Consider the following 10,017-nt stretch of genomic DNA (forward strand, 5'->3'; position numbering starts at 1 on the left):
AACTCGCATCCTCTATCATGAAACACAAGTTCCTTTTAGGGTATTATAAAAAAAGCGATAATGTATAAAATTGCCCACATAGGCATAGTGGCATCACTCGATACGAGTAAACTAAATTTCTTATCCTTCAAGCCACGACGAATTCTTAAATTTAGCTACAAGGCGTTGAAATAATTGTTTTTTTTTGTTTACGACGAATTAAATACGTTCAGAAATTATTCGCAAAATACAAACATAAATAAAGGGATAAATTTATAGATTTAATTAGCAACAATAAATACTTCGTACAATTTAAACATGTCAACATTCAACAAACGCTAAATGTTGGCTATGTCCCTAATTAATTAGGACCGGTAATCCTTCCGTAATTGAAAATAACAAATGCTTTTGAATTGTATTGTGAATTCACTTGTAATAACAAATCATTGGTCAAACGTTAGCCATGTACTTTTTAAAAATATAAATTGGTTCATGCTTTAAAATTATTGCATTACCTTATTTAATTTTATGAAACAATCTAAAAGTTGGTTTTAAAGGATTTTCTAAAATATTTTTTTAATTATAATTTTCGTGCCTTATCAGCTGGCTCAGAAATTAACTCCCGTGTATCTAAGGTCGTTGGTTCGATTCCCACTACGGGCTAGCATTCGGAAAACGAATAGGGTTATTTTGCTGTGCATCTGTATGTTTGATACACCATTTCTATGGATTACGCTACACCAACATAACTTATGATATTGTTACGCCAGTGAGAGTAACGCCATCTATTGCCTAATAGTCGAACGAATAACAAAGAATCTAGTAGCATCTAGAACGCTCGAGAAGTACAACGCCATCTATTGTCAGATAGCAGAAACATAGTACTCGGCTTTTGTGGAATATTCTCGATAATTCTAGGGATGTGGTATCCGCTATAAAAGCGTTGTAGAGATGGCACGCAGTCAGTCAGTAATCGTAACTACTCGAAGCGAAACAGCAAACGGGTCACCTGAAGTGAAGCGGACGAAGCGAATTGAGAATTTTAAAGTGTTTGTGAAGTGTTTTAAGTGTTCTAAGTATTGAATACAGTGTTAAGTTGTACTTTGGTGGAACATTTAATTATCCCGAACCTCAGCGCGTAACAATATCATTGTGTATCTAACCTGTAACTATTATACGCTCTGGGCTAAGTTCAACATGCGTATTACCACAAATGGTGAGACACACACTGAAGTGGCGTTTATACGAGGTTTGATATTTAGGTCTTTGGCGGCATGGAATATCATCAACCCGTCTCCCCTTCTCGTGGGTGTCGTAAAATACAACTTTTTTATTCCCTTAATCCCACTATCCCTGATAGTGGTCACCATCGCTCGTGGGTGTCAGCAATGCCAGAGGAACAGACAAGTTTTTTTTTCTTTGCTTAGATGGGTGGACGAGCTTACAGCCCACCCGGTGTTAAGTGGTTACTGGAGCCCATAGACATCTACAACGTAAATGCGCAACTCACCTTGAGATATAGGTTCTAAGATCTCAAGTATAGTTACTACGGCTGTCCCACCCTTCAAACCGAAACGCATTACTGCTTCACGGTAGAAATAGGCAGGGTGGTGGTACCTACCCGTGCGGACTCACAAGAGGTCGTACCACCAGTATCTGCCCACCGCTGGGTTGTCTTCGCAAATCTCGTTTGAAGGAGGATGTGTCTTAGCGCTCGAGAAACACCACAAAGGGGAGCTAATTATAAAGCCTTGCCCACTGAGTTTCTCGCCGGATCTTCTCAGTGGGTCGCGTTTCCGATCCGGTGGTGGATTCTGCGAAGCGCTGCTTTTGTTGGGCCAGTGTTAGCATCACTCCGGTTTGAGCCCCGTGAGCACACCTACTAGTTAACTTTACGCTGAAATAGCCTCTCAAGGCTATCAGGTTAGGTAGGGGAAAAAAAAGGTGTACAATATCCCAAAAATATATGTGTTATTCCTATTGTAGGCTTAGACGACCAAAGGAAGTTCTTCCACCGAGCGTGTGATATTGTTCGGTAGACCGACGGTGCGAATGTTGTTGTTCGGAATTTGTTATATATGCAAGCTTATCTTGAAAATGTCGTAAGCGAGATTCAGGCCTCTCTCAATTTGAGCCCGTGAGTTCACTTACCGGTCCGTGCGAAGTTGGTATAGCCCCTTAGGCTACCAACGATAAAAAAAACTTATCAAGTATCCTTTTGTATTCAGTCATAAACTAAGGTAATTCAATGGAGCCTGATTCGGAATCCTCATAAAGCTACCTCTGTAAATTCTAGATTTCCGATCATAAGATCTGCTACGTCAGTTCGGCTTTATAGACGTTTCTCAGTTCAGTACTTTAGTTTACTGCCTACCCTAATTACGACTCCAATTTTAACTATCAATGTTTCATTGACGTGGCACGTTCATGAGTTCTATGTTAGATTCTAAATAGCTTTTTTTATTTATTGCTTAGATGGGTGGACGAGCTCACAGCCCACCTGGTGTTAAGTGGTTACTGGAGCCCATAGACATCTACAATATAAATGCGCCACCCACCTTGAGATATAAGTTCTAAGATCTCAGTATAGTTACAATGGCTGCCCCACCCTTCAAACCGAAACGCATTATTGCTTCACGGCAGAAATAGGCAGGGTGGTGGTACCTACCCGCGCGGACTCACAAGAGGTCCTACCACCAGTAAGCATATTGTATTTCATAAAGTTTTGTTATTCGATTTTGTATCCTCACTGTATTTATTATATTAAAGTATAAACCCAGACTGAAAAGGCGTGTGTTGTATAGAATATCGTCATACCGTTGACGGTCATTCGTTGCGATTGGGAATCTAGGTGATGAGAGGCAATGTACCACGAGAAATCAAATAGACGCACTTACGAGAAAACATGGCTTTGTTCAGTACAAACTCAATTCCCTCCCAACGAAACTAGATCAAGCACTGTAAATCATCAAATCTATGTTTAAACTTCTTCAAAATAATGATATTACTTACCTGTTTGGTGTCGTTTGTTTGTGCATATACTTTTCCTTTGGCACCACTTAAAACCAGGTGGGCCTTGAGCTCGTCACCCATCTAAGGAATAAATAAAAATATATACATCTAATATGACACACGTCTTAAACTTTAGGCCACGACGACTTCAAAAAAGTCAAAAAAATTTTAGTAATAAGACCACCTATTTTACAATTATACCTGCTCGGTGACTGCTTATTAATGATGTTCTATGCCAATTATAAATTTCATAACGACATACGCGGATTAAATTATAAAGTTATAAAAAATAATTTGCGACAAACAAAAAACCAATAATTGCATTGTATTCGACTCTCACGCGAACACAACTCGTTTGTCTAAACAAAAAACTGTCGTAAATTCATCTCGAAATGTCATGATCTGTACGTGCAAGCTTAGCTATTGACTTCCTAACACACTGTAGTGTAATCTTCACATCAAACATCTATATATTAATACGTGAAGCAAAAACTTTGTATCCCTTTTTACGAAATTTGCGCGGACGGAGGAGTATGAAATTTTCGACACTTATAGAGAATATAGAGAAGAAGTGCACAATGCTAATATGTTTTTCAAATAATGCATGAAAGATACATTAAATCAATAAAGAAAACATTACGCACACTAAATACCATGTATTTGACGCACACACGCATGCATACTATTTATTGTCAAACTTTTGACTTTTGTTCTTGGCGTCTGTTGTCAAATTGAGAATAGATTAAATATTGTTTGTCTTTGTGGTCTTTATTAATATTTTTGTGTAGCCTTGGCAAAATTTGTGATTATAGAAGTATAAAATACAATCATAATAGTGTACAAACTTACAATTCCAATTAATTATAGTCGAATTTCGACTACTGCGGGACCTCTAGTGATATTTGATTTACAACCTTGTCCCTGCTTCTAGTGAGTTCTATCTTTTCTGAGGCTCGGAAATAGATTGTTAAGCGACTAAGGATTTCGGCAGACTCAAATCCGACATTGCCCATCTACCACCCAACGTATAAGCAAAAGCCAACCAATTTCCACTTCTTCTAAAAAGGCACATATGACAACACCTCGATACGAGCTGAAGTGAGTTCTGATTTAAAGAAAAAATATTAATGCTACATTAAAATGTCTTGTTATTATCAATATTTTTTAGGAAGGAAGGATTACTGGTGGCCCGAAATCCTTTCCAGCTACCCCAGGACAGGTGGGAAAGCGAAGGCTCAACCAGGAGGGATGGGATTTGCTAACAGCTGCCCGAGCGCTCCGAAGGAGGCCTAACAACTCAAGAGCAGCTGTTTCGTGAATGAATCTAATTTTTTTTATATGCCTTTATTGCTTATACTAAACAATGATATCTACACACAGTAGCAAATTGTTTTAACTTAAATCTAATACATCGGGTTTCCCGGTTCAGTGATCAGCGTGCCCTGTGACACATAGGCCTCTTTCAGCTGCTTCCATTCTCCTCTATTGGTAGCTTTTCCGGACCAGATTGTCCCTCCAATCATCTTGATATCAACTATCCATCTTCTAGCTTGCCTACCGCTTTTTCTTTTGCCACCACGTGGCTGCCATTTTGTTATAATTTTAGTCCATTTCAGTCCATTTCATTCTGCTTTCCCTTGTCATATGTCCTGTCCAATCTATAACCAGATCGGAAATACGAAAGACTGATTTTAAACTATCGCAATGCAAAATGTAAGTTTATAAAAAAAAGTTTGTCAAAGGCATCCTTGCTACGGTGTGACGTATCGAATTATATTCGAAAGAAAAGGTTGCAACGAGTCGTCGCGATCCATCTTTCTTAACTTTTTTTCTTCTTATGTTGTATTTGTTCAGCGCTTATTTTCTCGTTCTTCACAGGACACTTTTTGTTGTGTGTTCACGGATGATTTCATTATAAAAATCTTCGAATGGTTCCGAATGGTCAATATTGTTTTAAGTATAGTTTTTTTTTTTTCATTGAGTACAATTGAGAGGCGCTTAGAGCCCTCTGGTCCAGATCAACCAGAGATCACCAACGAGTTTACCGCCACTCATCCAAGCGTGAGATATAAGTCTGAAATGGGCAGAAATAGGCAGGATGGCGGTACATACGGGTGAGGGTTCATAAATGCGCTACGAATATTGTTCCTTTATCGTGAAGGTAATTCGTGAGCATGTGTTAAATGCGTTTCATTAAAAAAATTGTACCTGTCTGCGGGATTCGAACACCGACACTGTCGCATCGCTCGACAATATGATACCCGATGTCTTATCCGTTGGGACAACATGACCTTATGCGACTTGTAAAACGATAGGGATTTCGATCTCATCTCAGAAATCGTTGTAATGTTTGTCTGTCAATCAAGTGGGTTACGAACTCTCCTCTCTTTCAACCCACAGACAACCACGGCTGGACATAGGCCTCCCCTAAGCTTCGTCAAAACGACCAGTCCTGTTCTGCAGCGGATTTCTGTGACCTTCTACATCCACCGTCTAAGCCTCACACCTACCCACGCTACATCAGCTCATAAAAACACTTTTTTATTATTGCTTAGATGGGTGGACGAGCTCACAGCCCACCTGGTGTTAAGTGGTTACTGGAGCCCATAGACATCTACAACGTAAATGCGCCACCCGCCTTGAGATATAACTTCTAAGGTCTCAGTATTATTACAACGGCTACCCCATCCTTCAAACCGAAACGCATTACTGCTTCACGGCAGAAATAGGCGGGGTAGTGGTACCTACCCGTGCGGACTCACAAGAGGTCCTACCACCTCTTTTAGATTACAAAACAAAAAAACAAAACTGCAATAAACACATTATTGTGATAGCAAGTGATAGTCTAGTTACAAATCCGACATAATATATTTTTCAGCGTTGACTCCTGTCTCCGACCATCAGTCGACTCGGATATTTTAACGAAACCGGATGTCTGTGCGAGATCAAAACTGAATTTGACATATTTAATCTTACATACTATCCACAGTTGCCGTTGTAGTAGTCAGTTCAGTAGAATATTATCTATCTATTAATACACGCCTGTGTTGGCATTTTATTGGTATTTTTCTAATAAGTGTATGACGGCGTTAACGATATTTGTTTAGCACGTGCAATAGGAGTGACTCACACAAGCCAGGTGCGCCGGCCGTGTCGTTCGACTCGTAAACAACAGCTGCAACAGAAGTGACTCATAAGCCAGCTGCGCCGGCTAGTATAAAAAGGCGGAACGTGCCTTGCAATGAACATTCGTTGGACTGCGTTTGCCCGGTGCACTTACTATATCCTTGTTACGTTGTGTGATTCAGTGACTGTTGTACGTACTGGTTAAAGTTGGACAAGTGTTAAAGTGAATTGTTAAGATAACATATTGTTGATTAAATCAGAAATCAAAGGTGACTTCGTGTTACTTGGTGTTCAACAAAATAATGTCTACCCTCAAGCTTACATCAGAAGTGGGATCAGGACCCTACTCTCACTGGCGTGACGTGTTTGAACATGTTCGAAGTACAGCAAAAAAAACATGATGCAGATCAGAATACTAGTAGTGGTACGCCACAAGAGCGTGAATGCAGCATACGTAAGTCGTGTAATAACGTCTCTGTTACCTCGATGGAAGATCTGAGCCACGAAGAAATCGTCACATCTTACGTTCTGGCTCATGTTGCCCAGTTTGACTGTCGACTTCATCACATGGCATTTACTAACGGAAATACAACACGTAACAAGCTATTGCAAGAAATTAAGCAAGCAAGCAAACAAGAAAGCAAGCAAGTTTCCGTGGGGAAGAAAAATTGACACATCTGAAGTCGTCGTGACCTGTAAGATAAGACGTCCGGTGCGTTCGTGTCTGGCGATGCGGCGATGTTCGGGTTCCGGCTGGCGGATGCAGGTTTTTCCGGTGAAGTGCGTGCTTGTGCGTGCTTGACAAGTGTTCGCGGTTGGCTTCCTCAGTGTGGGAGTAACGTCGTGTAAGAGAGGTGGAACCCGTAAAATTGTAGTTTGCGTGGTGGCTGGTAAGATTTGTTGCGGTAAGAAGTTTGCATGGTGGTAAAATGTCTTGTGAGTCTGCACAGGTAGCCGGAGGTGAGACTTCCGCGGTCGCGGCCCACCCAGTCCGCGAGAACCGGGCAGATCGCCTCGACGGTACGGAGGCCGGCTGACGGGTCCGCCAAACGACGAGACCACGCCTCCAGCACGGACTGCCGATATTGGAGCCCCCGCGCTCCGGCTGCACTTGCGCTAGGGCGCGCCGCCTCGTAGGAGACTGTGAGGTATCATTGAATAACTGCGATCGCGCGCTGCCGGCGTCGCAGCGCGGCGACGTTCTCGTGGGTAAGGACGTGGCACCAGACGGGTGCTCCGTATAGTGCCATCGACCGCACGGGTACCATCACCCTGCCTATTTCTGCCGTGAAGCAGTGGTGTATTTCGGTTTGAAGGGTGGGGCAGCGGTTGTAACTATACTGAGACCTTAGGACTTCTATCTCAAGGTGTGTGGTGCGTTTACGCTGTGGATGTCTATGGGTTCCAGTAACCACTTAACACAAGGTGGGCTGTGAGCTCGTCCACACATTAATACGAAGAGCATAATCAAACGAAATTAGATACGAAGTTTAAAGGGCCGTTTAAAGTAGTTGAAGTATTGGATGGTGTCGATTTAATTTTGACTCTCACACATTCGCTTAAGGCTCGAGCTACTACTTGCCTCACAAAAATACAGCCTGCAAAACCTGAACAACCTCCTCATCCGTGGGCGCCCGGCTCTCGCCTGCAAGTCGGCTGTTACGTGTGCGGTGATGCGAGCCATGTAGCTTCTGGGTGTTCCATGCGCTACAAGAAGAAAAACGACACTGCTCCAGGTGCTGTGGCAGGTCCAACCAGAGACGTCAACGTGTGTTCCAGAGCTTCAGTGTGTTACAGATAAGTGGTTTTGGCTTCCCCTTTATGTTCCATTCAGGGTCAGAATGTAGTCTTATAAAACAAAGTCATAGTAATTTATTCAATGGTAAGCGGTTTCATGAACAAGTCACTCTTTGATCTGAAAGTAACCTAGACCAATCATGATGGCAAGAGCACTTAGGGGATATTCAACTCGCCCTTAATAGTGCACGTTGTCGAGTAACAGGGTTTACTCCAATAGAATAGACGTTTGCCGTTCAGGGTAGTTCACTTGAAATATCTTAAAGTTTCAACAGAGTGATAATCCCTCTAGATTAGATCTTGATTTAGCACGGTCGAAGACCGGCGAAAACATAAAAAAAGGGCACAAACAGAAGCTTGGTTTAGTCGAGGCAAAGCTAAAGTCAAACTCTTTTCCGCTGGGGATTTTGTTTTCGTAAGTTGACCGAAAATGTAAAGGTCCCTTCAACATTACTGCAGTTTTGGAAAACGATAGGTATAAATTGAGACATGTAAATAGTTCTAATAGAGTGTACAAATTTCCCCATGAAAACTTACGTGAAATACCTCGAGGCCCGTCAGGCCTACTAGAAATTTCTAAAAATTATAGTGACGATGACGTGACGGCGTACACAGATGGGTTAATTAATCTTGTTCATGAAACTGATCTTAATGATGACGACTCTATCACTGACAATAGAAGCGACATTTTTGTCCGCAAATAGCGATACAGCAAACATAGTCTGTGGGTAGTGATACAATGTCTGTAAGCTCAGGCACCTCAGGTGCAGGTGTTGGAAATGTAGAAAACGATGGTCGGTCTCGCACTATTTCTGAAGAAATTCCGTATAAATGTTCTGGTTTAAGAGATGTTTTAACAAAAGTTACCGTACACGCAGATTAAAAAAAAAAAAAAGAGAATTGTATGTGGCTAGAGAGGTGTTAATCCGGACTAGCAAAAAAAAAAAAAAAAGAGAAAAAAAAAAAAAGAAATTGTAAGTCATTGAAGGGTGTATCCGGTCCAATGACTTGGCTAAAGGGATGTTAATCCGGACTAGCAAAAAAAAAAAAAAAGAGAAAAAAAATGTAGGTCGTTGAAGGATGTATCCGGTCCAACGACTTGGCTAAAGGGATGTTGATCCGGACTAGCAAAGAATAAAAAAAAAAGAGAAAAAAAAAAGTGTGAAGTCATTGAAGGGTCTGTCCGGTCCAATGGCTTGGCTATAGGGATTTTCATCCGGACTAGCCACAACAATTAGCTACAGGGATTGCGATCCGGTCTAGCATTATCCGGTCCAGTTCGAAAAACTGAAGGGATAACAATTCCGATTTAAGTTAAAAGGGACATACTTACATACCTGAAGAGTTTTAAATGAACTGGCCCAGGTATGTAAGCAGTCAGTATTTATAACCAGTATAGGATTTTCTGAAGAATTATGCGAACCGATCCGTACTAGATTGTTAATATCATAGACCACGTTTTAAGTTGCATCCGTTAATGTCAGGATGAACGAACACGTTTGTTGTTCACAGACATACCATAAGAATACGCGCACGAGGACGAGCGCACGTCAGTATGGCCGTGACGGCGTTAACGATATTTGTTTAGCACGTGCAATAGGAGTGACTCACACAAGCCAGGTGCGCCGGCCGTGTCGTTCGACTCGTAAACAACAGCTGCAACAGAAGTGACTCATAAGCCAGCTGCGCCGGCTAGTATAAAAAGGCGGAACGTGCCTTGCAATGAACATTCGTTGGACTGCGTTTGCCCGGTGCACTTACTATATCCTTGTTACGTTGTGTGATTCAGTGACTGTTGTACGTACTGGTTAAAGTTGGACAAGTGTTAAAGTGAATTGTTAAGATAACATATTGTTGATTAAATCAGAAATCAAAGGTGACTTCGTGTTACTTGGTGTTCAACAAAATAATGTCTACCCTCAAGCTTACATGTATATATTAAAACATTCGTAACCTAGTTTTTTTTTTTATTGCTTAGATGAGTGGACGAGCTCACAGCCCACCTGGTGTTAAGTGGTTACTGGAGCCCATAGACATCTACAACGTAAATGCGCCACCCACCTTGAGATATAAGTTCTAAGGTCTCAATTATAGTTACAACGG

At 41.4% G+C, this 10,017-nt stretch overlaps 1 long non-coding RNA gene across 1 annotated transcript; it reads left to right on the forward strand.

Moving 5' to 3' along the window:
• Window positions 1–6,079: 6,079 nt before the first annotated feature.
• Window positions 6,080–9,794, forward strand: LOC134200406 (uncharacterized). The gene is made up of 2 exons (XR_009975310.1): window positions 6,080–7,265; window positions 7,715–9,794. It is a non-coding gene; the product is annotated as an uncharacterized LOC134200406 (long non-coding RNA).
• The last annotated feature ends 223 nt before the right edge of the window (window positions 9,795–10,017 follow it).

The sequence above is a fragment of the Bombyx mori genome, chromosome 17, assembly GCF_030269925.1.
Source record: "Bombyx mori chromosome 17, ASM3026992v2".
Taxonomy (NCBI): Eukaryota; Metazoa; Arthropoda; class Insecta; order Lepidoptera; family Bombycidae; genus Bombyx; species Bombyx mori.